The sequence below is a fragment of the Oratosquilla oratoria genome, chromosome 23 (genome assembly GCF_046742065.1).
Source record: "Oratosquilla oratoria isolate Oo_2021 chromosome 23, ASM4674206v1, whole genome shotgun sequence".
Lineage (NCBI taxonomy): Eukaryota > Metazoa > Arthropoda > Malacostraca > Stomatopoda > Squillidae > Oratosquilla > Oratosquilla oratoria.
The window spans coordinates 16,081,605-16,108,303 of NC_134799.1; the positions used below are offsets into that span (position 1 = coordinate 16,081,605).

The window sequence follows — 26,699 nt, forward strand, 5'->3', positions numbered from 1 at the left end:
GGGAACCTCGAGGGCAACCTGACCCCACGCCACCTGGCGGCGGTGGTCGTGTGGTTGGTTCCTGATGGGTCGGTGGTAGGCGTGTGGTTGATTGCTGACAGAGTGTGGTGGCGTGTGGTGGGTTCGAGTGTTTGAGCTGACGATGCTGACACTGAATTCGAGCATCACTTGATTGTGGCCTGAGGGTGAGAGGGGGGAGGGGAGGTGAAGTTCTTGGCGCATCACCGAAAGTTATGGGATTCTGTTGACGGAGACTGCGAAAGGTTACGGGTTGTGGACAATTGAATCTGGTACAGTAACGAGTGTTGGCATAGTGGTTGTAGTGTACACGTCTTCGGTGCTACTTCAAGGTAAACCTACGAGTCAGATTAAATTTATACGTCTTATTGTGTTGAAGTTGGAAAGTACGCTTTTCCCACTACGTATACCTCTATAGTTTCATAGGCTTGTTGAGAGCCTGTCTTTGTTCAGTGGCATTAAGCGGGTCACTATTGGCATGCAGCACGATTGCGCTGGCCAGCGGCGGGTGACAGATGGTGTACAGGTGGGTCAGAAGCTTCGAAACGTCTTTTCTGGGGGGTTGGGGGTCTTTAGGTTGGTCGAGGACATTCTTGGGGGACTTCGAGCCTGGGCGAAGTGCTCGTGAAGACTCTCGGGGAAATTGGTCTTCTGCCGTGGCCGTGGGCCAAGGAGGCGCGGGAGAGTCTTTGGGGGTTAATGGTAGTGGTGAGAGGCTATTATGTGCACACACACACACACACACACACACACACACACACACACACACACACACACACGCACGCACGCGCGCAGTGTATGTACATAAACTTATGCATGTTGGGTCTGCTCCGGAAGAGCTACGCCTTACTACACTGCTTTTTGAACCAAGTCATATACCGGGAGAAAGGGTGACCTTTCACTATCGAAACCTACAGATAGGAAATTTTTAGATCGATAACGAGCAAAAAATAATATACGAGTGAAGCACAAACACAATCGAAGTCATACTTTCCAAAGAGAACCAAATACCAGCTATGAGCACCCACCATTTTCTAGGGCGAGAGTAGATAGGAACAAATCTCTTCACCGCACCGATAGTCCGTGGTTGAGTTGGCAATAACATTGCTTTTGGATTGGTAGTGTAGATGTAAACTTCTTTGGAGGACGAGACCTCGCTGTCTGTGTTTACCAGTTATCTAACTCGTAAAAATTAAATTCTCGCCACCTATCTACCTAGCTACTTGCCTACCTTTATCTACCAGCCTCTTACAGGGCTCGGGAGCTACCCTTGGTCGTCCCGACCAATTATTTTCTACTACCCCCTTACATGGAGAAACACAGCCCCTTTGGAGAGGAGGGAGGGTGTTCGTGGAGGACGATGTCGTTAGCCAGTAGTTGGTGCCAAAAGAAGAAGAATTCGCCAAGAGTGGGTACCTCCTCCTCCCCGAACATGCGCGGTAGGAGGGTGGAGGGAAGGGGCAGCTGGGCATAGTGGGAAGAGATGCCTCTTATGCAAATTTGTGGACGGAGGGAGGGAAGGAAGAGGTGTGAGAGTTTGTAGGTTGGATGAATTTGGAGAAAGGGGGAGGGTGTGTGTATATTTTGGGGTGTTTGGAGGATGGACTTTCGGTAGTTCTATGTTGGGTGGGTGGGAGTTTGGGAGAAGGGGGGCGTTGAAAAAATGTGCCTAGTGGGAAGAGGAAAGTGTGTAGGACGAGGAGGTGGGGTAGGTACAGATGGGTGGTACTTCGAGTGCGTGCTAGTGCACTTTCCTCAGTTTTGGGGCACCTCTGCCGTGCTTACTAACGCCTAAGGCATCTGTGATTGGCCTGCTATGCTTGGGGCTCAGATAAGAATCGCTTTTCTTGGTGGCACTGCCTCGGAGTGCCTCCGAGTGCCATCCGGCCCTTGGTTCAACCCACTGCAGGTGCCACCAGATTTAGCTGTCATCAAATGCTTGTGACCTCATTTGTTAAGTATGTAGTCCTCGGCCTCGAGGTCGTCCTCGTAGTCGTCTTCGTTGGTCTTGCTGAGAAATAAGAAATCCTTACCTTTATCTAATATATAACGTTTAAAAATATAATGCTGTAAAGATGACGTGCATTGTAGAATCGGTAGAAGTATAGATTGTGGGAAAATAAACAACATTATGAGTTCACTATAAACCCACTATCGGAGAAAAAATGACGGAAGTACAGGGAAACTGTATATTTCGACTACTATCTGTAGTCCTCTTCAGCAGAATGCTTACAAGAAGTTAAGGTACAAGTATATATGAGGAAGTGAGGGGTACATAAAAGGGGATGGGGAAAGTGGGGGGACTCAGATTCTTAATCCTAACCCTCCTTCCCATGAAACCCATAGGAACTCCCTCCCCCCCCCAGGGGACGACCCCCCTTCCCCTCATGATCTAGACCCCCTGATGGAAAACGTTAAAGGATGTAGCGCCATAGGTTTAGGATGGGCAAATGAAATCCCAATTGTTGCTCCTAGTAGGCGCCGCTTGATACTGATGCCAGTGTGTGGGTTGTTGGTCTGTTCACCCCGAGTTCCCAGCTGCTGCAGACGTACGTGTGTGTGTGTGAGAGAGAGAGAGAGAGAGAGAGAGATTCACCATGGTTTGATTCACCATGGTCTTGGATCACGTGTTGGACTGTGATCTAGTTATTAATCTCCCGGATGAGAGCTCAGAGCTCGTATGACCGATCTATGGGTAATACTGTGACCTTACACGCACACACACACACACACACACACACACACACACACACACACACACACACACACACACACACACACACACACACACACACACACACACACACACACACACACACACACACACACACACACACACACACACACACACACACACACACACACACACAACTCCCCGCCCATGAGAGTTGGAGTAACACCCCGCAGCGAAGCGATACTGAAATTATTTCAGCCCTGGGCGGGAGTCGAACCCGGACCGCCGTAGTGGCAGGCGAGAACTCTTAACCACAGCGGCACGAGGTGTTCGCGTGTGTGTGTTCGTGTGTGTGAATGAGTGAGTGAGTGAGTGACCTCGTCTTATCCTCTGCAAATGTTTTTTTTTTTTTTTTTTTTTTGTCTGTGCCTTGGTTCCGCGACGACCGGAAGTTCTCTTGCCGATGAAAGATTGTGTAAGCCGCGGCATTACGTCCCGAAGTATCCCAAGGTGTTCAGAGGGATACCAAGGTGTCCTGAGGTGTGCCGAAGGGTGCATAGGTGTCTCATTGGGTTGACCCGAGGTGTCATGAGGGATGCCAAGGGTGTTGGAATGTGACCTGACCAGATGACGAACACGCGCACGCGTGGTCCTACGTGTGTGGTGCCACTTTTGATCAGCGCCACTCTTCGATAGTCCCATCGCGATGAATGAATCACCTCTTCCTCCTTGGCCCTTTCATCACCGTTGCGACACGGCGGTGGCCATGGCCGCTCGCGCTGTCCGTGGCCTAGCCGTTGCACCACGGACACCTTTGCTTAGTGTCTGGGGTCATGTTCATCAATCATTTTCATTTTCATCATAAAATATCCTCCTTCCGGGGCCCTTTCTTTTGAGCTGTGGCCGGCTGAGCCTAAAGTCTTCTTGTAGAATTTCACCTTGATTAGGGTCTTGTCCCCCGTGTGTGTGTGTGTGTGTGTGTGTGTGTGTGTGTGTGTGTGTGTGTGTGTGTGTGTGTGTGTGTGTGTGTGTGTGTGTGTGTGTGTGTGTGTGTGTGTGTCTGTGTCTGTGTCTGTGTCTGTGTCTGTGTCTGTCTGTCTATCTGTGTGTCTCTCCCCCCTCCCTCCCTCCCTCCCCCTGTCTCTCTCTCTCCCCCTCCCCCCTCCCCCCTCACTCCCTCCCCCTCCTCCCCCCTCACTCCCCCTCCTCCCCCCTCACTCCCCCTCCTCCCCCCTCACTCCCTCCCCCTCCTCCCCCGTCTCTCTCTGTCTGTCTGTCTCTCTCCCTCTGTCTCTGCCTCTCTCCCTCTCCCTCTATCTCTATCTCCCCCCACCCCTATCAAACTATACCTCCTTCGTCCTCAGCCTCACTCTCGCTCTTCTCCTGAACCTCCCCCCCCTTTCTCCTCCTCCACCTTCTTCCTCCACTTTCTCCTACAATGTGTTTTTCTCCTCCTCACCCCACTCCACCCCACCCCTTCCACCCTTCCTGATCCTATGGACTTTTTCACTCCCCCCTTTCCCCCCCTTTCCCCCTTCCCCCCTTCCCCCTTTTCCCCCCTTCCCCCCGTCTTTCCACACCGACCTACAGCTTTCGCCTTGTACTCCCATTGTTCCTCCCCAACCCCCCTTCTCTCCCCTCACTCCCCCCCTCCCACCGGGTACAGCTGGTGGTGCTGAATCCCCACATGACTATCATACCTGCCAAGTCTTGCATATGACTCCTTTTTCTTCTTCTTCTTCTTTTTTCTTCTTCTACTTCTACTACTTCTACTTCTACTTCTACTACTTTTACTTCTTCTACTTCTTCCTCTTTTCCTTCTTCCTCTCCACCACTACTACTACTCCTACTACTACTACTACTACTACTACTACTACTACTACTACTACTACTGCTGCTGCTGCTGCTGCTGCTGCTGCTGAGGGCCCTCAAAGTGTTGGTCTTCAATGTATTATCTCTCTATCTTTCCCCCTCCCTCAGTTTTCCTGTGTATACAGGAAAGGAGCAACGTTCGTGGGGTTCCGTCTCTTATTGTCCAATTCACCATAGCTTCATATTCATGTATGGTTCTAACTTGGGTTATATTACTGCGCGTGAGAGAATGAGTGATATATTAAGGGATTCATATAAACTAACCTACACCCAAACAATTCAGTTAACACGAACAGATCCAAATTCGAATCCTGCATATCATGAGCGTCCTCGGGGACTGTTCTTGTAATGTTATTGGAGACTTCATCTGTGGGTATGTGTAGTGGGAGGGGAGAGGGGAGGTTGTGGTGGTGGTGGTGGTGAGGTAGAGAGGAGAGGTTGGGGTGGGGGGGGAGGGAGTTACCCAAGGGCCGTTTGCCTTGGCCCTGCCTTATATCCACATGTGTGCGGATAGCTAGACAAGCAACCACGGAGGGAAGGGGGAGTTCTTGAATGCATTCCACCTTGACACCCCATTCATTCGTAACTGTTTATATAAGGCATGGATTTTGACTTCCACGGCGACTGGATGGGAGGGAGGGGATGCCACAGATATGAAGATGGAGTAAATCAAAGGGTTTTGCGGCGAAGGTCGAGAGGGATGGCGGTTCGAATCCTGCCACCGGCGAAGTTGAACCAAGGGCATGGTTCATTAAATTCCACGCTACAATGCCATCTGTGAGGGGCACCGTCCTAGCCTTCTGATAGGGGGATTTGTGACGTTAAACCATATAAAATCAAAGGATAGAGATGGATGTCGGGTAGAGATGGAGGTCGGATTCCTCGGACGATCAAAATTTACACAATTTGTCCTGAAATGATAAGGTCCACAGAATTGCATCAGTTTCCTTCCGGGATGAAGTGGGACTTTCACCCCTACGGACCAGAGTTACACAATGTTTTTATGATGAGAGACTCTTCTCCATTCAGATAAGAATGTTCATTTATATATTTTTTTTTACTTATTTATTTTTATCATTCTGTTGAGCTATTCCCCTTAGATATTTCACTACCTTGTATGACACCTCTTCGGCACAGTATTGAACCCTCGCCTTCCTCCTCCTCTTCCTCCTTCCTCCTCTTCCTCCTTCCTCATACTCTTCCTCTTCCTCCTCCCTCCCTCCTCCTTCCTCCCTCCTCCTCTTCCTCCTCCTCCTCTTCATCCTCCTTCCTCTTCTTCCTCGCCTTCCTCCTCTTCCTCGCCTTTGATGCATCTTTTTTTTTTAGTATTTAAAATTTGCGGATGTGGTTGAATCGACGAAGGGTGCTTGTAGTTGTGCTTGAAAGCTTCTCCAAACTGCGTGACAGAAGAACATGCGGAGACTTCTGTTCTGTCCATGGTCTGGCGGAGATAACATCGAAGACCAAAGCCGAGGAGGAGGAGGAAGAGAAGGAATAAGGAGGAGGAGGAAGAGGAGAAGGAGGAGGAAGAGGAGGAGGAGGATGGTCTCTCCATTCGAGCCGAGGAGCGAGATGACTCAAGGGCAGGTAGGCTTAGGCGTAACGGTCAGACTAGGCCCATCAAGGCGTGACTTGGCGAGGCGGGACGCGCATGCGCCTTGGGGGTCCTGTCAGTTGAGATTTCACGCCTAACAGATTTGAGAACTTCGATGGGATTTAGGTCTGGAGGAGAAGGTGTCCGGCAAGGCTTCACCAAGAATTTGTAGTCGGAAAATCATTAATTTTCTTCATAGTACCAAGATTGAACGTTGAAAAGGAAAATGGGAGTTGAGAAGTAGGTATACCGCATTCCGTTTTCTGGTGCTGGTTAGTGGTATGGTTACCAATCTCGGGTTGATATCTGATGGTTGATGCCCATCTGTCTCTGTCTTGTTCACTGTGGGGGTCGCGGGGGGAGGGGGAAGGGGGGCATATCTGGAGGAGGAGTATGGACCTACAGCTTTCACGCACAGTAAAACTTTTTTTCTTGATCGTCGTGTGTGTGTGTGTGTGTATGTGTATGTATATATGTGTACCTATTGGACCTATCCGACACCGCGCTGCTCAACAGGGGACCGTATCGGAATAACTCCACATGACGTCACACCGCCCTCATGACGTCACACCGCCCTCATGACGTCACACCGCCCTCATGACGTCACACTGCCCTCGCGCCGGGACCTGAAGGTGACGGGAGGCGGGTGGCGGGAGACTGGGGTGGTGCCGCGACTTTCTCCTAGGACCTCTGAAGGAGAGAGGAACCGTGTGGCCAACGGACTGGCGAAGGTCAGGTCGCCGACGGAGCGGTGATCACGTGATGCCTGAATGGACGGAGGAGGGATGGCGGCAAGGATCAGGTCCCCATATAAGGAAGTTGTACTCCGCGCGGCGAGTCGCTTGCGGCTGCAATGGAGGGGAAGGAGTGAGGAAGAGTAATTGTGCTCTCTTTATCTATCTATCTCTCTCTCTCTCTCTCTCTCTCTCTCTCTCTCTCTCTCTCTCTCTCTCTCTCTCTCTCTCTCTCTCTCTCTCTCTCTCTCTCTCTCTCTCTCTTCCGCTCTTTGAATGTATGCTCCACGTTTGATCGATATCTCTTCCCCCCTTCCCCCCTCTCCCCCTTTCCCCCTCCTCTCTCCCTCCCTTCCTCCTCCTCCTCTCTCCTCTATGTCACAGTAACAGTGATGCTATTGTGTTCAAAGGGACAGCTCAGTATAGCAGGTGTGAGGTTGGGGGGAGGGGTGAGAAGGGGGGAAGGGGGAGGGAATTTAGGGGGGATGGTAAAGTGGGGGGTGGTTCGGGTTTAAAATGACCGCGATGGAACTTTTTTTTTTTTTTTTTTTTTTAACATCCTATTTTGAACTCGTTACATTCAGGGAACCCTTGTTCAGTTGAACAGTTTCTCGTATAGCGATAGCGTATCCTGAGACTATAATTCACCAGTGATTCTATCCTTGTACAGGGCAATCCCGCCCGCGCCGTAGGAAGTATACGAAGCTTTGGTGGGCGTGGGCGTGCCCTCCTGTCCTTGATTCCGCCCGAGTCTCACGCCCAAATCTTTCATTCGAGTCTGTGGACGCAAGATATACATGCTCTGTGTGTGTGTGTGTGTGTGTGTGTGTGTGTGTGTGCGTGCGTGTGTGCGCGTAATAATAATAATATACGGTTTATTGGGTATAATAGCATTACTGCTGAAAATATACAACCTACAGAATTATAACATACAACTATGACAGTGAAAAGTTGTTACAAGCATTAAAAAAAATAGTAAGCTAAGAAATAGCTGGTGTGTGTGTGTGTGTGTGTGTGTGTGTGTGTGTGTGTGTGTGTGTATTCACCTCGGATCTGCTGCAGTCTCTGTCGAGACAGCCAGACACCACCCTACGGCAGTGAGCTCAGAGCTCATTATTTGCCGATCTCTGGGTAAGTCTGAGACCACTCACACACCACACACCGGGACAGCAAGGTCACAACTCCTTGACTAACGTCCCGTACCTACTCACTGCTAGGTGAACAGGGGTTACACGTGAAAGGAGACAAAACCAACTTATCTCCGCCCGGCCGGGGAATCGAACCCCGGTTCTCTGGCTTGTTGGGGACAAATGGAACTGACCCATCAAACCACAGGACTCTGTTGTGTAAATGTATTTGTCATTGTGAAGTGTTCAGACCACGACGACGCTGAGAGGCCTCTGGCTGAAGGAAATCGCTTGGCGATAGCCAGAATAAAATCAATATTAGGCAAAGTGCCTCCACGTCGCTTTTATTTGATCTGTTTAATTGTATATTTGTATTCTTTGGTTAATATATTTTATGTATTCAATTTTGTTTTTTGTATTAGTTTCGTTTTGTGAATTTTTTTTTTTTTTTGTTTCACTCGATATATTTGCTTTTCTATTTGTTCATTTGTCGATGTATTTATTTGTTGATGTATTTTATTTTATTCTACTTTATTACCTTTATATAATATATATATATACTGTATATATATATATTTTTTTTTTTTTTTTTTTTTTTTTTTTTTTTTAATGGCAAGTTCATCAGCAATTATTATATAATCGCATAGTTTCGATCTTCGTGGTCCAGAAGCAATTCTCCGCGCAGACGGAACGAACAGACTCGAGACGAAATGCCCGGCGGTAGGCTGGTGCACAGCTCATCCGGAGTTTGAGGGGGAAAGGGGGGGCTGGAGGGCATTACTAGTAACATCACAAGGTCGGCCTCTTGTCTGGTACCGGGTGTGGCATTAACGGGTCCTCCTCCTCCTCCTCCTCCTCCTCCTCCTCCTCCTCCTCCTCCTCCTCCTCCTCCTCCTCCTCCTCCTCCTCCTCCTCCTCCTCCTCCTCCTCCTCCTCCTCTTTTCCTTTTCACCTCATCCTCCTCATCCTCATCCTCATCCTTCTCTTCCTCCTCACCTCCTCCTCCTCCTTCACTTTTCTTCTCATCCTTACCGCCTCCTTTTCCTCTTCTCTTCCTCTTCCTCCTCCTCCTCCCTCCTCCATCCTCATCACCCCCGCCTCCTCACCCCGCCTCCTCATTCTACTCCTATTCTTCTTCTCCCTCCATCTCTTCCTCCTCTTCTTCCTCCTCTTCGATCCGGATGAAAACGTAGATTCCTTCGTCAGTATATCAGAGGTCCTCCACCGCCTGGTCGGGTTCTCCGTCTTTGAGGAAGGTATTGGGGGGGAGGAGGGGGAGGATACGAAATTGATGCGGCGGGTAGGGAGGAACCCCCCCCCCCCCAGCTGCTTGGTGATGAAGAGGGAAGAGGAGTGAACGGGGTGGGGGGTGAGTCCTCTGGGACAGACAGACAGACAAACAAGAAATCTGAGAAGGGAGAGGAAGAAGTGGAGGAGCAAGAAGACAATGAGGGCGATTGCGAAGAGGAGGAGGAGGAGGACGGAAATGAAGAGGAGGAGGAAGACGAGGAGGAGGATTAAGAAGAAGACAAGGAAGGCGATTGCGAAGAGGAAGAGGAGGCGGCCAAGGAGATGGACGAGGAGGAGGATTAAGAAGAAGAGGAGGAAGACAAGGAAGGCAATTGCGAAGAGGAGGAGGAGGAGGACAAGAAAGAGATGGACGAGGAGGAGGAAGACAAGGAGGAGGATTAAGAAGAGGAGGAAGACAGGGAAGGCGATTACGAAGAGGAGGAGGAGGAGGACAAGAAGGAGATGGACGAGGAGACGGCAGTGTAAAGATCGATTTTCGCGTACCGGCCTCGTGAGCGTGCAGTACCGCACGTAGGCAATTTCGCGAAAGTTCGCGAAGTACGTTGATGGCGTCAGTTCGACGCGTAGGCCTAGGCTCACGCACGCACGTACGCACGCACCAGCTCTCGACCGCAAATTCAGCGATCCAGTTTCGAGTCCTGCCCGTGGACAGAAATAATCAGAATGGCTGCACTGCAAGCCGGCACCCTAACTCGGGTGGGCAAGGATTTTGGGGGTGAGGTCACGGCATTACCCGTAGATCGGGTCATATATGTTGAGTTCTGAGATCTTATTCGGGAGGATAATAGCTCTCGATCACAAGCCCAACACGTGATCTAAGATCGTGGTGAAACGCGCGCGCGCACACACACACACAGGAACAATATATGAATTTGAATTTAAATATGATAATTGGAAAATATGGATATAGACAGTTGGAAATGTATATGAATTTGAAGTTAGGTACAAGTTGGAGAGTAGGAAACGGGGCTCTACGAGCGTTGCTCCTTTCTTTTTAGGTAAACGCACGTACAAACACACACAGTATGATTTATAAATAACAGTACTTTAGGATTCCCACTCAGTGCTTGGGAATTGAGAGAGAGAGAGGGAGAGGGAGAGAGACCCATGTTCGATTCGTGGCCACGCATCCAAACACTTGTTACCATGTACAAGGTTACGCCCTCCCCCTCCTTCTTCCCCCTCCCCTCTTCCCCCTCCCCTCTTCCCCCTCCCCTCTTCCCCCTCCCCTCTTCCCCCTCCCCTCTTCCCCCTCCCCTCTTCCCCCTCCCCTCTTCCCCCTCCCCTCTTCCACGCCCCCCTCCCCCCTCCCCATCATAAAGTTTATGATGATCATGATCGTATATTTGGTCAGCATTAAGTAACGTTTTGGTGATGGTGGTGGTGGTGGTGGTGGTAGTCGTGGTGGTGGTGGTAGTCGTGGTGGTGGTGGTGGTGGTGGTGGTGGTAGTAGTCGTGGTGGTGGTGGTAGTCGTGGTGGTGGTGGTGGTGGTGGTGGTGGTAGTAGTCGTGGTGGTGGTGGTGGTAGTCGTGGTGGTGGTAGTCGTGGTGGTGGTGGTGGTGGTGGTGGTGGTGGTGGTGGTGGTGATGATGGTCATGGTCGTGGTCTATTAATCAATCACACGGAGCAAAACACACCTTTAGGATGACGAACCGGTAGACTCACTTTGCGGCAACGCTTGTCAGTCTGTCAATATTGCCATAAGGTGATTGTCACTTTTCCCCCTTTACACCCACTGAAACGATGTATAACCACGTTAAGTGTGCTCTAACTGGGTAGTTGCGCCTAAACTCGTTCTAGTTGAGCTTAGCAGTTTGAAGGTCACGCCTCTGCGGCATAGCTGTTTAGTATCAACCTAACTACTTTAACCATGAACAGGTGTTGGACAAGTGTAAGTAAACTCCAATTTAATGGAGGCGGCTAAGGCAACAGTATACACATAATTCTCTCTACTTGGAGGGCTGGTAACAGTCACTGGTTAGCTTCAGAGTTATTCCATTTATTTTCAGAGTGATCCCAATTATCGTCGTCCTTTTCCTTAATTTTTCGTTCTCTTCTCTTTCCAGACCCTCTGGATGCTGGTCTAGTCATGTCATCGAATCCAGCATTTCTTCTGCTCTTCCAAGCCACCGGGGCAAACCTTCTCTGCGACTGGAACAGACACGAACACCTACAGACTCCTGTTTTACAATGAAGTCCTCAAAAGGCGAATGGAACAGACACGAACACCTTCAGACTCTCTGTTTTACAATGAAGTTCTCAAACGACATCTTTCTACTGTGTGCATGTGTTCGGCCCCCTCCAGGTGGTCTGCTTGGTTTAAAACAAGACTACGGTCTTGGTTTCCTGCTTTTGTTTTTCTGGGTCTGCGAAGTCTTTGGCATGGAAGTATGCCGCACAACCTGAAGCGCAACGTGGGTTGCGTAGCATATGTTGAAAAGCATATCCTTTAGTTGTTGGTATATCTGGAAAAAAAAAATAACCATAAAGGCGTTGTAGGGTGTTTAGTGATTTGCTATGGAAATGACTATGAAAAATGCTTTTGACCAAGATTTCTCACCCTCGAGTAAAAAAAAAAAAAGAAAAAAAAGGAAAGATTTGACAACCAGGTAATGCAAAAATCTTGTTCATACTGCAAACTAGGGTCATGCAAAAGTTTGTGATGAAGAAACATGACTCAAGTATGATTAAATCCTTGCCAAACGAGATCTACTAAAAACAAGACACAGTTTTGTGCCTTGGAAAGACTGGTGATAAAAGTAATAGAAGTGTAAAAGTGAGTGGCATCAATGCTCTTGGGAAAGTAGAAGTTGCCCTACTTTGTCCAAGAGATTTAGCAACATTGATATCACAAATCGCGCTAACTGTGGATGAATGTCTGCAAGGCAGATTAACATAGAGGTCGTGCCACGGTTTCCTAGAGAGCATCATAGGAAACATGAATGGTCCCCTTGAAACATTCAAAGTGCCATGAAAGTTTTTTTTTCGGGAGATTTAGCTACAAAAGTGATCCTAGGAAAGATCCCAGACAGATGTGGTTCGAAAAAATATTGGTAGAAGTTACGTGATGGCCTCCTTGAAAGAAGATAAAGCTGAGGTGGTTCCCTGGAAGGACGCGTGATGAAGACGGAAGATCTGCAAGAGTCACTGGAATGCCTCAAGGTAACTTCCAGAAACCCGAAGAAAGTTCATCCCGGAGGTGTTAAGAAGGTCCTGGAACGGCCTCCTGTGAAGTCGCTGGCATGGAGCATTGAAATTGTTGAAGTCGCTGGACAGGACTCTCCGGAACGATAAGTCGACGAAATGCTTCACTGAGAGCTCCACGGAAGTATCGGAAGTGTACGAACAAGTCAAGAAGCTCCTCTTCCTGTCTCCAAGGGATAATGTGAAGTCGGGTGTCCTTTGGAAGTATCATGAAGTTGCTGGAACGATGTTGTGGAAGCACTGTGAAGAAAGAGGAAGGGAGGTCTCCCCCGCAAGCGCTGTGATGTTACTGGAACAAGAAATGGGGCGAGATGGAACCATTCCTTCCCTTTTCTTGCACAGTGAAGATAATCTTCCTTAGAAGCAGGAAGATCCAGGAGTTTGCTCTCAGTAAGCATTTCATCGTAAGGGGATGGTCGCCTGAAGAGAGTTGGAATTTTGGTATGGCCCTCCGCAAGTACGTTACAAGAAACGGTATTTTTTTCTGTATCGAAGAATGCACTGGAAGATGAAGCACGGCATAGGTATGGAAACTCGCTGTAGGAAGTTTGAATTCTACACTGAGTGCTTTAAGGAAACTATGTTGCACTGAAACGAAGAGAATGGCCTGGGTAATGTATGCTCAGTAGATTGTTTGCTGGAGTGGCATTTCTGTAGATAGGCACTCGGAGGAATGTAGAATAGGTCAGGAGTTCGGTCATGCATATCCTTGTGATGGAAAAGTGTCTGAAGGGATTGGTCAGGATTCATGTATAGCCATGTGAAAGTGAAATGTTAAAGTATGTTAGCACTTCCGGATACTTGATTGCTGGTGGAAGGTGCGTTTCCATCCACCGTGCTACTTTAAGGAAGTGGAAAGTCTTAAAAAAAAATTCTAGATACGGTCAGGGTTTCATTTAAAGATGATCAAGACATGTTACCTTGTTTGAAGAGTAGGAGAGAGAAGACCGATCCAGGGAACCACTTTTAGCCCAACAGGAAAATTGAGGAGGAGTAGGATTTATAGAAGAGATTTGTTCATGGAAAGTACTACGAGGTGTGGTCACTTGGAAGCAGTATTTGCAGTTAGTTTGACCTCGTAGTAGATTGTGGGTTTAGCCAGGTCTGGAGTATTTCTCTGTGACGAAGGATGTCAGGAAGCTGTTGGTATGGTCTCACAAAATCTGATAAAAAGTGAATTGGTCATGGGGAAGTATTATTTAACGGCAGGATGAGTTTTAAGAATTGTAATGATATAGAAGCAGCAAGATTGGGTATGTTTACTTAGAAGTGATTGGTCATGAGAGTATTTTTTTTTTTTTTCTCTCAATTTTTTAGTCGTGTTGCAATTTGGAAGTGTCGATCAGAAGTATTTAAGTATGGTTGTTATGGTTTCTTAAGTTGATGGATGTATTGATGGAAGTGGGATTCTTTTGCTGTGTTATTGATCGCCAGGAATACCGGTTCTTGTAACCAGGTCAGCATGTGACTGGAATAGTCGGTGTGATCACCTCTAGACTTGCAAGACTTAGTCTGGAAAATTATTAGTGGCAAGAGGGGGGGCACGCTCTTAACAAGGAAAATGATGTATTGTGTAAATAAGGGCTGGGATGCAGGTAACAATTCTTGCTTGGTAACTAGGGTTCTTATGTGCTTCCAGGATTGGATCAAGGAAAACGAATTGCAATATGTTAACTTTTTTTTTCTTCTTCAAAATATTGCTACAATTAAGATGATAGTTTTTTTTGGATGATTCACTTCCGTTTACGTAATGTGTGTATATGTATATATACTTCTTTGGATATGTATATATACACATGTACGGGTGTATATATGAAAATGCATGTATACATATATGTATGGAGGATGTATGTTTTGCCTTATGCCACCTGGCACTTTGACTACGTGGACAACAGTGCCATCTTCACTTTGCCTTTCTTCTTGCAGTGCCAGTCACTTGGCAAACTGTCATCTGTCGATAGATATGCTGTGGCCTGATGTATGTAACCCCCCTCTTACTTCCAAACCGATTCAATAATAATATGTAATGCCATTATATTCTGTGATAGGAAGTGTTATGTTTTTATGGCAGTTATTGTGGCTGTATAATTACTGAACATGTAACTGCAATGAAAAATTATAAAGCATATGGATTCTTGATTGAACATCAATTGTTATATACTATGTAATTTTATAATGGTTTAAAGGAACTGATATGTAATATACCTACTATACTACTGTGACATATGTAGCCACGAGAAGATAACTATTTTATGTAACACTTGAAGTTTTTAATAGTTCACTGTAGTAGGGGTTGTATTATTTAGCGTGTGTTTCTTGACAAAAAAATACTAAGATTCTGCTCGTTTCTTCGTATTGAAGAAAGTGGGAAGCTGCTCGCTGTCTTGAGTGCCTCCCTGTAGCCACGCCTAAAGGAGTGCCACGAGCCTGTCTGGACTCTACAGCGTCGGCTTGTGGATTAATTCTGGGTAGGGAGAAGGGAACGGGTGGGAGGGTTCGCAATGATTACTCGTATGTATAGGTTTTAGAAAGTATGTTTTCCAGAGCCAATGTTTGCATCCACCCTCAAACGGCGGGGGGTTTCCCTAAACTGAATAAAAACCGCCTGGCAGCAGCCAGAAGAAAAAAAATAACCATCGCCGCCGTCTGCGGGTTAAGCGGTAGTTTGTGTCCGCGTGGTGGTAATTGACAGACAAATGGTCCGTGGACCTGGGCGAGTTGTCATCGTCTTTCACCTGGGTGTCGTGGTGTCTGGCACGATCTGGGTTGTAGGGTGGTCTGCTACCGCGCTTGTGTTGTTTTGTGGCCTGAAAGGCTGCGCTGGCCGCGCCTGAGAATTCAAAATGGCGAAGACTACAAAATGGTGGTCGGAATGGTGGTGACGATATGGTACAATGTTTGACAGTTTTAGTAATGCAAAGTTTCTCTCGTTCTTTTTTATTTTTTATTTTACCACATTACCCTGTCAAGTTTTCTTACCCTTGTTATTCCTAGTTGCTGCGTAGGGCAACGCGAGGGTTGAAGACCTAACAGGCTGTGGGTGACTTTTCCTCCCGCAGCGTTGTACTATGTAGAACGCTGTAGATACTCGCATAGTCTGCAGGGATAGGGCGGATATAGTCTACAGGGACAGGCCATTATGTCGGGGCGAACCACCCCGCGGCCGTGTTTTGTCGTAAGTCAACTATGATATACCTCTTATGATAAAAGGAACATCATTCAATTTGCTTTAATTCCGAGAACTGCCTTGCCGATTCTGCACCCATCACCCACCCCATATCCACTGTCTGCGCTCGGAATGGAGAGAGGGGAGGTCTTAGGTTATTAAGCTGATCGATATGTAGTTCCTGGGAGATCTGTGCTGAGTCTTGTGGATCTCCATAAGGAACTCCACCCACCCATCCACCCACCCATCCACTCCTCTTTCCCTGATATATTGGTTTGCACGGACGAGGCAGGATATGGGTGCGGTGGGGTTTACCATTATCATCACCATTGTTGTTGTCACCATTATCTTCTTTGGATCAAATGGCGCCGTGGACATCGTAGTCTGAGGACTTTAGACGATCCTTGGTTTGACTCTGGATCGTCCATGCGTCCAGTGATGTATATGTTGGTGTAAGTGTGTTTGTAATACGTGCCTTGCTCCACGGCGCCGCCATTGTCGTTCCAATTGGCTCTCGTATTAGGTCACAAGTCACTTGTGTCAGGTCACACAACACGGGGTCACGCGGGTCGTTTGCTTAACGCGCTGACTTAACCCATCAAGGTCCACGAATTTCTTTAGCTAAATAAAAAAAATCGTATGAACATAGCCAGAACAAAATTGCTAGAGTATTTTTTGGGCTTTGGTGGATTAAGGTTAGGCTGCAAACCCCATTACAACCTCCCTGGTTGTGGAGCAAACTATATCCTGCCCCATTGTGCCTAGAAACGGCCCCATAGCTCCTGTTCTAAAACCTGTCAACCTCATAAAGGGGTGTCCACGTGTATTGCCAACATGTGACAAGCTTGGACGAAAGGCCCGGAATGTGATAGAGATTCATTCCATTACCGGATGAACCCAGGGCTTCGTTTCGTTCAGGAGGCTACTTGTTGGTGACATGCGTGGACGAACCTCTCTGGAGGCGTGTCCACATAACCGCCAACATCGTGACATGGTTGCAGGTTGCAAAGTCTGTTGGGAAAGTGATGGAATGCCACCTCTCACCAGTGCGAGTCTGTATATCGTCCAGTTTATTTACATATTGGCTGGTTATGTGGAAACCGCACAACATTCGTGTCTGATGCTAAATCCAAGTCCACGATCCAGGTTTCCCCAAAACGTGCACGTCCAGGTGAAGACGCTTTGGGTCACTGAACAAACGTCATTTCTAGGTTCGAACCCGCCAACCCCCTCAGGTCCACCCATAAGTCTTCAGAGAACAACCACCAACGCTGACAATGTCGTCTGCTCAGGTTGATTTGAAGCACAGATTTGCATAAATCAAATTAGGCGGCATTTAAGAAGAAGAAGAGGGGTTAGTCTTACAAACTTGGCCAATATTGCCGCCTTAGAAAACGCTGGGCTTAGACATGGTTTTCCTGCACCCCGTTTTGAATCTAGAATTCTGTTACCAAACTTTGTTTGCAGATGTCCCCAAAATTTGACGGAGCTCTTTAACCCCCCCCCCCGGTCCTTTCAACCCCCAACCCCTGTATCTTCCTCACCCCCACCCCCAAGGACCCCCCCCCCCCTTCCTCCTCTTCGTCCTGTGGGCACGTCCAAACAGACCACGGTAACAAGACAGCGTGTGCTCTCCACCGAACCGACAACGGTTGTGTTATGTCGCCGTTGTTGGTCATAGTCGTTGGATTGGCCACCTGCCAACCTTGTTTGCTCCTCTCCGCCCCGCCCATGATAACTATCGTAGTGAAAGAGATCCAGGTCTCCATTTTTTCTATGTATACAAATTTGTTTCCTCTTCAAAATAAAGAAAATAACTTAAAGATTTGATTTTATTCGCCTTTTTGATGAGCGTTATCTGCGAGTTCAGGACTCCAGCAAGGAAAGTGAACTACCGAATTTTTGTGGTTATAACGAAAAGATAACTACGTTACAGTTACGTCATCTAAAACTTTACTTCACAAAGTGTGATTTATGAAGAGATACATTACATATAAATCCTCTTAAAACGTAACTTCATAAGGGATGATCATAAGCCCCTTTGCAACTGAAAAAGTCACATGAAAGTATATAAGACAATCTAAAACACCCAAAATAAAATAAAAATAAAAATTACAAATAAAAATTGATTGGTATGGAAGAAATAACTTTTCTGAATATAAAAAACAGAACTTGTTCCTAAATATAGAAAATAAATAAATATAAAGACATCCATGGGAAACCCGTTGATCATGGTTGCCCTCACGACCAGTTTCCTCGTAGGTTAAGAAGCTTCCTGATGTAGGTGACGTCATCATAGTATCACATGACGTCATCACGTGGGTAAACCCTCGGAGAGTAGACGACGCCCAGGGTCGTTCAAGGCCATTCTAGACTGCCGAAGTAACTCCTGGACTTCGCCGAAGAGGAGGAGTTCATCGAACGACGCAGTGTGGCCCGCGCAGGAGGTCCGGCTTGCTTAAGACGCACACAAGGTCGATTTGAACAAGTTGGACATAACCACGACGATTCGAGTAAGTCTGGAGCGGTCTTTGGAGAGGATGAAATGGAGGTCTGACTCCTGCTGGTGCTGCAAAGGCTGGAGCAAATGTTCTTCAGCTTCGATCTCTTCAGGGGAAATATCGAAGCGAGTTCGTGGTGGGGATGTTCAGGAGAATTTCGTTAAAAGGAAAGTAAATGGCATAAATAAATGAATGATGATGATTGTGATAATGATTGATGAAGAGGATGGGGGTGGTGATATGGATGACGATGACGACGATGATAAAAATACGAGACACCATTTTGTCCAGAGTTCACACGTTACCTGATTAGAATTGTCTGCACTTAAGCCCGAACATGTTACTCTACGGAAGGGACTAGAAATAAGTGGTGACTTGGAGAACAGAATAATAAGAGGACTTCATTTATATATATATATATATATATATATATATATATATATATATATATATATATATATATATATGCAAAGTAGACCACTTTTTCCAAGTGGTCTACTTTGCATAAGTGAACACACGTACCCGTGTTCTTATTAGCATATATATATATATATATATATATATATATATATATATAATATACTCGTATGCATATCTATATACCAAGGGTTTTTTCCTTCTTATAAGGGAGGTAGCCAAATCAAAGTCATTTACCTATTTCTACCCCTTCCACTCCAATCCACCACCCCTCCACCCCTCATCTTAGCTCCTCATGGATGACAGGTCATCCTTGCATCCCCTCCCCCCACTGCCCTGGGTCAGAGGCAATGTAGCAAGACACAGTACATCCACAGCAAGGTCACTTCACTTAATGGGCGACCTCCCCCCCCTTCCATTCCCTTATGGAGAAAAAGAGAAGACGGGGAGAAATCCCTTTGGAATGCGTCAAAATATCATTTACACACAAGCACCCCCCTACCCACCCCAACCCCCCACCCCCCATCCCTCCCTTCCTTGCAGAAAAGTATCATCTATACACAGTCACTCTCCACCTATCCCTATCTCCTGCCCTCTCCCTTCTTTGCTCAACAGGCATTCCCCTCTTGCTCAACACCCCCTTCACTCCATCCATCCATCCATCTCGTCTTCGGTCGTCCCTTCAAGTTCACTTCCTCCACATGATAATGAAAACATATATATTCTGCTACTAAAGTAAAAAATTCTAAATTGTCATGTGACCAAGTGGGCCTAGTACCTTTGGTGTTTTGACTTGACGATTCTTCGGCGGGATTTCCTCTGGGAAGTTGTTCTTGGTAGCATCGAAGTCATGGGGGGGAAGGGAGACGGGGGAGAGGGCGAGGGGGACGGGGGGGTGGGGGGCGTCTCCGGAGGTTACAGTGGGTTTTTCTGTTGTCGAAAGGCGCGCGCGCGACAAGAAAGAGAATTATTATGACGGATAATTCTCCAGCGTTTCTGTCCTTTAGGTAGGGTTACGTCGCCCCTGTTTGTAGGTAGACAGGGACAAACAGGGGCAGGAGTTCGAACGCGTGCGCGCGTACACACACACACACGCGCGCGCGCACGCAAGCAAGCACACATGTATACACACACACACACACACAAAACACCGGTATTAACACACAAAAACATGCGCGCGCACACACACACACACACACACACACACACACACACATACAAAAACTTGAACTACAGACACTAGAGCAAAGAAGAGAGAGAGGAGATTTGATAGCTATTTACAGAATCATGAAAGGCATAGAAATTACTGATAGAGAGAATCTGATAAAATGGGATGACAGAAATACAAGAGGACACGGAAAGAAAATAAGAAAAGACAGCTATAGAAGAGATTTGAAAAAGAACAGCTTTCCACACAGAGTAATAGACAGTTGGAACAAGTTAGATGAGAAAGTGGTGTGTGCAAAAACAATACATGAATTTAAAAATTGTTTAGATAAAATGAGAAATGAAGACGGGACCCCACGAGCATAGCTCCCCTTCCCGTAAAATACAACTAGGTAAATACAACTAGGTAAATACACACACACACATTACCCATAGATCGGTCATATATATGAGCTCTGAGCTCTCTTACGGTAGGGAAATAGCTGTCGATCACGAGTCCAACACGTGATCCAAGATCATGGTGAAGGATTACAAAGGATTACAAAGGCGGAGCATGCCGACAGGAGACCTTTTGATCCCTATCTAGGTCGGATGCGAAAAAAAATCATATTTATAATAAAACAATAAATAAAAACTATAATAATGTAAATAACAAATAAAATACATAAATAAATGCATAGGTATAGTTAAATAATAAACAAACAGGTAAATAGTAAATAATAATAAATTGACATATAACTAATAATAAATGAAAATCAGACAGACAAATGATAACAAAACAAAATCAAATAATATAAGATAAATTATAATCATTATAGCATCTTACTTAGGTATTTATCTAACTGATTCTTAAAGCTTCGAACTGAACTACATTGCACTACCTGTGCAGGAAGTTTATTCCATTCATTTACTACACGGTTGGCAAAGTTGTTTCTACCTACTTCCAAATTGAATCTATTTCCGGATAGTTTGAGACCATTGTTTCTTGTCTGATTCTCATTCAATGTGAAAATTTTGTCACTTTTGATGTTGTCAATTCCCTTTAAAATCTTAAAGACCTGTATCAAGTCACCTCTGAGTCTACGCTTTTTTAGGGAAAACAGATTCATGTGTTTTAGTCGATTTTCGTATGATTTATTTTTGATATTTGGAATCAGTTTTGTGGCTCGCCGTTGTACTTTTTCCAGTCTGTCAATGTCTTTAATGAGATTCGGTGACCATACAGAAACAGCATATTCCAAATGTGGACGAACTAACGATTTATATAGCTTGTTAATGAGTGATGGACTTTTGAAATCAAAAGATCGCGCAATCAGTCCCAGAATCTTATTTGCTTTCTCAGAGGCTGAAATACACTTTCTCAGAGGCTGAAATACACTGCCTAGATGATTTGAGGTCGTTACTGATAATTACGCCGAGATATTTTTCACTATCCACTTTTGTTAACGAATTTCCAAATAACTTGTAATCGTACTTACTGTTATTTTTACCTATGTGCATTACCTTGCATTTACTTGTGTTAAATTTCATTAGCCACTTTTCAGACCATTTCTGTAATTGATCTAAATCTTCTTGAATATCTAATTGGTTTGAGTGATCATTTGCCACTCCGCACAGTTTTGTATCATCAGCAAATTTGGAAACAGTAGATTTTAGTCCATGGTCTATATCATTTATATATACTATGAATAGAAGTGGTCCAAGAACGGAACCCTGAGGAACTCCACTTGCAACACTTTTCCATCCAGAAGTTTTTCCATTTAAAACAACTCTCTGTTTTCGACCATTCAACCAATTACTAGTCCAACCTAATAGGCTACCACTTATTCCATGCAAAGCTAATTTAGTAAGTAGTCTTTCGTGTGGGACGGTATCAAAAGCTTTTGCAAAGTCTAGATATATTAAATCTATATTGTTTCTTTTGTCATAATTCGAGATAACTGTGTTGTAGAATTCGAGTAAGTTAGTCACGCAAGAACGTTTCCGTCTGAAACCATGCTGGCTATCATTTATCAAACGGTTACTTTCTAAATGATGTTCGATAACATCTCTGATGATAGTTTCCATTATTTTTCCTACGATTGAAGTCAAACTTATAGGCCTATAGTTATTTGGTTTCTTTTTGTCACCTTTTTTGAATATGGGAGTAACATTAGCTAGCTTCCATTCTCTTGGGACATCTCCGGATATGATGGATTTCTTGAAAATAATTTCTAATGGAACAACAATCTCATTTTTTATTTCCTTTAAGATTCTTGGATGCCAACCGTCGGGCCCAGGTGTTTTATTGACTTTGAGTTTGTCTATACACCTTTTAATTTTTTCTTTTGTTATATTTACCGTAGTGAGTAAGTTTACCCCAGACTTTTCACAGGTTTCAGTTTGGAATTCACTTTGAGGTGTTTCGTTTACGAATACCGAGCTAAAATAATTGTTTAAGATATTACACATTCCTTCATTTGAATATTCAAGTTGACCGTCAGCAGATAATAGTAGACCAATGTGATTCCTAACAACCTTTTTATCTCTAATGTAACTATAGAATTCTTTGGGATTCTCTTTGGATTTATCAGCGATTTTCATTTCGTATTGTCGTTTTCTTTTTCTTATTGTCTTTTTTAAATCTCTCTGTATTGATACATAACTTTCATAGTCATTAGATGCACCCGAGCACTTATATTTCTTATAAGCCTGTCTCTTTTTAGCAATACACACACACACACACACACACACACATACGCTGCCAGTCGTTACTCCAACTCTCGTGGGCGGGGAGTTGGGTGTGTGTGTGCATGCAAGGTCACAGCATTACCCATAGATCGGTCATACATGAGCTCTGAGCTCTCTTCCGGGAGGGAAATAGCTGTTGATCACGAGTCCAACACGTGATCCAAGACCATGGTGAGTCACAAACGTGTGTGTGTATTGCATTTTTATGTCCATGATGGTACTATGAACGAGTTAGTGTCCAAGAGCCAGTTGGCTCTGTTTTGGTGCCTTAGTGCCTTAGTATCATGGTGCCTTAGTTCTATAGTGTCACAGTTCTTAGATTCATAGTGCCTGATTGTCTTAGTACCATAGTACCTTAGGTGCCTTAGTGTCAGTCCTTGGAGTCATAGTGCCTGAGTGCCTTAGTGACATGGTGCCTTAGGTGCCTTAGTGTCACAGTCCTTAGAGTCATAGTGCCTGAGTGCCTGAGTGACATGGTGCCTTAGGTGCCTTAGTGTCACAGTCCTTAGAGTCATAGTGCCTGAGTGCCTTAGTGACGTGGTGCCTTAGGTGCCTTAGTGTCACAGTCCTTAGAGTCATAGTGCCTGAGTGCCTGAGTGACATGGTGTCTTAGGTGCCTTAGTGACATTGTGCCTTAGTGATATTGTGCCTTAGGTGCCCCAGTGCCACAGTCCTTAGAGTGTCTGAGTGCCTTAGTGCCATGGTTCCTTAGGTGTCTTAGTGTCACAGTGTCACAGTCCTTAGAGTCATAGTGCCCGAGTGCCTTAGTGCCGTGGTGTCTTGGTGTCTTAGGTGTCTTGGAAACGTGAGGACGATGCACCTGGAGGAGTCTGCTGCCCTCTGGACAGATTCCGATAAGATTTTCGCTTCCGATGATAAGACCTTAGATTCCACTGGCATTGTGGGAAATAACTTAGATACTTTTTTCGACATCTAGTTGGTATGTATTGGTATCTAGAAGGACTTTAATTCATGCGTTTTTTTTTTTTTTTTTTTTTTTTTTTTTTGAGAAACGTTCGTCTTGGTCACAGACCTAAAAAGACTCCGTGTTTTTCTTTTCTTGCCAAATTGCTCTACGAAAGTTTTCTATGTATCTGTTTCCAGATACAAAATATGAACACTAGAAGATCTTAAAGAACTTTTTCCCCCAATGTACACCATTGAATTTTGTGGGTTGGTGCTAATGGGTGCTGCATTATTTCTCCACACCATCTCATTTGGACACATCATGAGAATGGATCAAGAAAGGTACCTTGCTAAATAATTTCGATGGAAGCCGAGAAAGAGAGGAGACCGGTGGGTAGACCCAGAAAGAGAGGGCGAGATGAAGCAAGAGGACCAACAATAGAGAGTTTGGTAGAAGAGGAGCTTTACGAAGATCGTACCTGATGGAGAAGTTTCTTAAGGAACCACAATTGACAGGGTATGAGCCCTAGTTGGTGAGGAAGTGAAAAAAGGGCTACTGGGGATGAATGTAGTTACCTCGCGGCAACCAGAAGAAGAAGAGAGTAACGCTTATCGGCGGGGCTCTTTCACTGATCCCTGTGGTACTCCCATGGTAGCGAGATGTTAAGTTTGTGACGTCTATGGAAATACAAGACTTGGAGCTTTCTGTCCCTCTCTCTCTCTCTCTCTCTCTTTCTCTCTCTCTCTCTACCTCTCTCGTCAAGTTTCTTTGTGATAAGATAAGTGGTGCCTGTAACTTCCTCTGCTTGAGGTGAGGATGTCAAACGTCGAAATTTCCCCGGGGACAGTCTTACCTTGAAGGTTCAAAACAAACTCTAATGTGTCTGAAAGAAAACAGAGGTCTTAGCATCGCAAATGACACCCTTAGGTCTCCCGAGCATAAGGCCCATAATAGCATCCAAATATCTCTGGCGCCGTGTCAGTGACAACCCCAACATTCTGTCCTAGAAATCCGAGTCTCGTAAAAATCTACTCAAATAGAAAAATAAAAAATAATCAGAATAATATATAACACATGATTCATTCCACTTGGACATCAGGAAAAAGATTCACAATGGCAAATTAAGTACCCTATCAAGGTAATGGAGGCCTTAACCAGGTAGTGATCACTTCTACCACGACCGGATACGTAACTGCCCAGTGTAGGCCTTATGGTCTCTTGCAGTCTCCTTCATTCTTATGTTCTTATGTTCTTATGACCCCCTAAGACCAAAAATCCAATATTCACCCCCTCCCCTCCTTCCTTCCCTCCCCCCTCCTTCTCTCCCCCCTTCCCTCTATCCCCCCCTCCTTCTCTCCCCCCTTCCCTCCCTCCCCCCATCACTTCACAGACTATCAATCACCTCATGAAAAAAATTAAATGGATATTTAGTCCACTTTTCAAGTTGCAATTATAGTTATTATGGACAACCATTTCTTATATTTTTCTTCGTTTGTTAATTTATTCTTTGTTTTCTTCCATGTTTTGTCATATATTTATTTGTTTCTTTATTTGTTTGCTTGTTTATTGATATCTATCGACTCGGATATCTTATTTTCTATTACTGATCTATTTCGTTTTCTTATAATCTATTCTATTTTGTTTTACTTTTTGATTGTTTATTTCTTGCCTTACCTATTTCATTTTGATTTACTCTATTTTCTATTTTTCATTTAGTTTTATCTTATTCTATTTTTAGCCAATTTGATCTTTTTAGTAATCTAGCTATTTATTTATCTACTTATTATCTACTTATCTATCTATTTCACTTCATTACCTATCTACTTATCAATAGAATTAGTAATCTTGTTGTTTTAAGAGATTAGATAACTTTATGGACAGCGATGACAGGTGGTAAGGGACATGGAACTGCCTAGTGTAGGCCTTATGGTCTCTTGCAGTCCCCTCCATTCGTATGTTCTTATATATAACTTTATGGATAGGGATGACAGGTGGTAAGGGACATGGAACTGCCTTGTGTAGGCCTTATGGCGTCATGCAGTCTCTTCTATTCATATGTTCACACACACACACACACACACACACACACACACACACACACAAACACACACACACACACACACACACACACACACACACACACACACACACACACACACACACACACACACACACACACACATATATATATATATATATATATATATATATATATATATATATATATATATATCATATATTAGCATTTCTTTTATATTCTTTAACATTTAATTCAATTTCAGATTCCTTCTGTACCCATGGACTGAAAGTTCTACTTCCTCCATTGACGCTTTGTCCGTGTGATTGGATGCCAACTGGTCACAAACCTGCTTGGCGCCGCGGCCTACGGCGCCGGAGGTCGGTTGCTCCGACGCCGTGAGTGAGTCGTTGGGTACAAACGCAGCCAGTCAGGGGATTTTCTTCACCGGTGTTGCCAGATTAGTGGTTTGTGATTAATTTGTTTGTTTATTTATTTATTCGTCTATTTATATGTCTATGTATGTATTTATTGATAAATTTGTCTATTTTTTCATTTATTTATTTCACTGTTGTTGTTATTGTCATCATCAGCATCATGATTTTAGGCGATGTTTTTCACTGGTGTTGCCAGATTAGTGGTTTGTGATTAATTTATTTGTTTATTCACTTACTCATCTATTTATTTGAATATATATATGTATTTATCTATAAATTTTTTCTATTTTTTCATTTACCTATTTCATGATTGTTATTATTATCATCATGAACATCATGATTTTAGGCGATGTTGCCAGATTATAGGTAAGTGATTTATATATCTACCTATTTGTTGGTCTATTTATTTATTCATTTATGTATTTATCTGTTTGTGTATTCATCTATTTTATTATTGTTATTGTTATCATTATCATCATCATCATCTTCTGGGAATTTTCTTAACTATTGTTGCCAGATTACTGGTTTGTGATTTTTTGGTGTCGGTGAGTTGCCGATTCTCCATTATTATTCTAATAATTTGTTAATTTATTTATCTACTCATTTATATATTAATCTATTTGTTCATTTGTTTATTTGTTTGTTTGTTTGCTGGTTCATTTATGTATTTGTGTATTTATTAAATTATGAATTAATCTGTTTATTCACTTATCCATTTATTCTATTATTTTCATTAGCATCATCATCATCATCATCACCATCATCATCACCATCAATATCATCATCATCATCATCATCATCATCATCATCATCATCATCATC

At 44.7% G+C, this 26,699-nt stretch overlaps 1 protein-coding gene across 11 annotated transcripts in view; it reads left to right on the plus strand.

Moving 5' to 3' along the window:
- Positions 1 to 17,524, plus strand: part of LOC143037985 (protein phosphatase 1 regulatory subunit 3B-like) — a 271,022-nt gene extending 253,498 nt beyond the window's left edge. For all 11 annotated transcript variants that reach the window (XM_076206755.1, XM_076206756.1, XM_076206758.1 and 8 more), the window contains one exon: positions 11,398 to 17,524. The gene's annotated coding sequence lies outside the window, so the exon portion shown is untranslated. The remainder of the gene's footprint in view (positions 1 to 11,397) is intronic.
- Positions 17,525 to 26,699: the final 9,175 nt, after the last annotated feature.